This window comes from Nyctibius grandis, chromosome 18 (assembly GCF_013368605.1).
Source record: "Nyctibius grandis isolate bNycGra1 chromosome 18, bNycGra1.pri, whole genome shotgun sequence".
Taxonomy (NCBI): Eukaryota; Metazoa; Chordata; class Aves; order Nyctibiiformes; family Nyctibiidae; genus Nyctibius; species Nyctibius grandis.
Window position 1 is genome coordinate 290,030 of NC_090675.1, and position 3,612 is coordinate 293,641.

Sequence of the window (3,612 nt, forward strand, 5' to 3'; positions counted from 1 at the left end):
GAGCAGCATCTCCAGGACAGATCAGCTGACTGTCAGTTTCCAGGAAACAAGCCTGGACTCTGAGCTTTTTTGATCCTTTGTGTCTGATTTTGATTAAGTCTGTTGCTAGCATCAAAAGAGGCAGGAGGACAATCTTCAAAAAGAAATGCACTGATTTAGGTTACTGTGTAGTTGAACGTGCTGCAAGTGTTTAACACTTATCAGTTTGCAGCTTGCTGCTCTGTTGCGGAGAGGTAAGATCCTGTGGAGAAATAAGGTTGTTCCAGGCTTTTCTTAAAATACCAGCTGAAGACAAACCACCATCTGTACAACTTCTCTTATTTCAAGTACAGAGATGAGAGCCAGATTTCTTTACCATGTCTTAAAGGGAAAAGCAAAAAGGAATCCTTAGCCTTAGAACCATGTGGTTACTGGCAGATGAACAAAAGCTTAAGGGGAAAAAAAAGAGGTTGCTGCAGAAGTGTAATTCTCTGTAGCCACTCGGCTAGCCTGATTTAACCTCGCTGTGGGAGTACAAATGATCTTGCTACTGCTCTAACTGCCACAGGCTCACACCATTAGTTCCAGCAGTTTGATAGCGAGACTAGAAAGCAGAGTTGTGAGAGCAAACCACTTGTTAGACAGATAACTGGGCATTCACTTAGCACAGTCTGTTTCCCATCACATCCCTGTACCACCTCTGAGTGCCCCAGTGTTACACTGGGGGACGTGAAGTGTGATTTCTGCAGAACATTGGTACTGAAGTCAAAACATCTGTTCATTACCTCAAGGAGCTGCTCCCTTTTTGATTTGCAATCATATTAGCCCTCTTGCTCTTCCAACCAAGCTCTGTTTCTCAGACCTCAGGGGGTAATTTTTATACTCAGAATAGTTTAGGGTGATTTTAACCTTCACTGAGCCGCTCCACAAGGGTAAACACCCACCCTCATCTTTTTGAGGCAGCGGGATTTCAGATTTAGTGCACACATCTAATAGGGGTTCTCCCACCCACTTCTCTTCCTTTGCATCCAGTTTGACGTCCCAGAATGGTGACAGCACTTGCTTACCTGGAAGAGCAATACTAGCAGGGAGGTTTGGCTGATATGATGGTCAGTTTGGAGGCATGTTGTCTCCCATTCCCACATGGAAAGAAGTGGGGAGACCACCATGTGATCTATCAGATGATGTTTCCAGAGCGCCTGATGTCCCTTCCTGTGCCTGTTCGGTATCCTCAGGCCAGAAGCTGTGCAAGTCAGCTGAGTTTTAAGCTTGAGTAACTCTGGGCTGATTAAACAGGCTGGCTCCAGACAGTCCAGGTTTTTTTTTTTCCTCCAGAATGTACTGAAATGCGAGGGTATAGCCCAAACCATAAGATGTCTCTTAAAAGATTGTCTGGCTCAATGCCTGTGCTTATACCACTGGCCTGAAGGGCAACTAGCAAGATTTCCACAACAGCAAGAGAAGAAGCTGTGATGCCGAGATGATCAGTTAGTGCAAACAGCAACACCACAGGGCTCCTTTTGTGCAAATGTTGGGGCTTTGCATTTTTATTAACATTTTTTTTCTCTTCTCACATGGTTTACAGCCATTTAAAGTTTATAATCTACAGAAATTGAGACAGAACACAAACAAAAATATATCCTTAACAACCTTTGAAAGTCAAATATTAATTAACAGTTCTATTCTACCTGTAGCTGCAAGAGTTCACCCCCTCTTTTCCTTCCTGTAGGGACAAGCAAAAGCCAGTCACGGGGCCAGCCGCAGCCTTTGTGCCGGGGCTGTGCGGACCAGGCCTCCAGCCACTGTCGCGCGGCGGGGATTTGGCTGTACAGAGTCTCCATCTGGAATGACAGTATCGTGGACAGAGACTTGGACACACGTAACAAATCAGACACACAGAGGGATCCGTTGTGTGCTCGGATCTAAAACTCGGCCTCCTCACTGGGTCCAGGGCCACGACAGACGCCTGGTTATTTTCTGCAATGCTGTTTCCCTTCCGTTTAGCTGGTAGTCAAGAGGAGCAGGGTCTGGAGTGTGAGCCCTTTGGAGGGGTCTGAGACCTCCCCTCCTTTAGTTGCTTTGCTGGTGTGGGGCTGGCAGGTGCTGCCTTTCCCAGGGAGGTGGGCTTAGGACATACCTGGTGCATCGGTGGTAGGCGGCCGGGCTCTACCTGGAACAGTCTGTGAGTCGGGAGGGGAAAGGCAAGGCCGCTGTTAGCAGGGATGCGCTTGGTCACTTCTCATCCATCTCCATTTGGCACAGGGGAGCACAGGGACAACGCAATCGGGGAGGGGGCTTTTCCCACGAGAACACGGGTTCGGCTCACAGAGCGAAAGGTTTCGTGTCCCCACAGGTACCAGCACCTGCCTGTGATTGTGGGAGGTGGGGGGACAGGAGCCAGGCTCTCGGGCAGCTGGGGCACAGCCTGGCAGCGAGCACAGGCCTGCGGCCGTCCTGCCTTGAGACGTGGCGTGACAACTCCAGCCATCAACCTGGGGGTCAGGAACTGGAGCCACTAACTAAAACGGACCTGAGCTGGCCGGGCACACCTAACCCAGCAGCAACTGCTTTGTGAGAAAGAGAAAACGAAGCACTTCTGCCTTTGGTAGGGAGGGCCATGAAAGCTTTCCTCCTCCCATCTCTCTGCGCTGGTTTCCAGGCTGGGTGACTGTCTAGCTGCCTCCAGCAGCCTGGCTGGCACCGAGGCAGGGCTGTGCGCTGCCGTTTGCCTGGGGCAGTGGGGAAGGCCAAGGAGGGAAACAAAAACCTCCCCATTCTCGTGGCCAGCACAGGAACGCTGGTGCCCCAGCAGGCTCTGCCACAGGGCGCAGCCAGCATCAGCAATCCTTGCAGCAGCGAGGGGCTGGCAGGGGCCTCTCTACGGCAGATACGGGCGTATGGAAATGGCAGGGACCCTGTTCCCCACCCGCCAGGGCTTGTTGGGGAAATCGCGGGATCCACATGCCCTGATGGGACCCCATCGGTGCCAGAGCACAGACCTGGTGGTCAGCCCGTGGCAGAGGGAGCAGACCTGCCCGGCTGGCCGTCCCTCAAGCCTGCCGTGGACCGAGACCAGCACAGCACCTCTCGCTCCAGCCTTGTGTGACGGGTTACCCCAAAACGCTACTTGGAGGCAAGATACAGCGAGGGAAGTAACCGCCACGCTACACGCACACAGGCAAAGCACAGGATAAGGGCTGTGAGACTGGCCTGAAAGCACCCAGAAGAGACATGGCGAGGAGGAAGCAGCACCCTGCTCCTCTGCTCTCGTGGTCGCAGGTTTGCTCAGGGCCAGAGCAGGATCCAGGCACGGGGTCCAACATTGGCGCAGGCAGCAAGCCAAAGCAGAGCTGGTCGTCACCGTGACCGGGGAGGGAAGCCCGTGAGCTCCCAGCCTCTGAAGCGAGCCAGTGCTGCACATGCAGGTGTGGGGCAGGGGAGCTGGGCAGCGGAACAGGCACTCGTGGGACGCTGCAGGCTTCGAGCTGGGCGAGATGAGGGTAGGAGTGCATGGGCAGAAAGGAGTCCAGGAGAAAACTAGCCAAGGGGGAAGCCTGTGTCCACAGCCCTTGTCAGTCACTACCTCTTCTGATGAACAAATATACATAAAAACAATTCTTGAACACAAGAAGG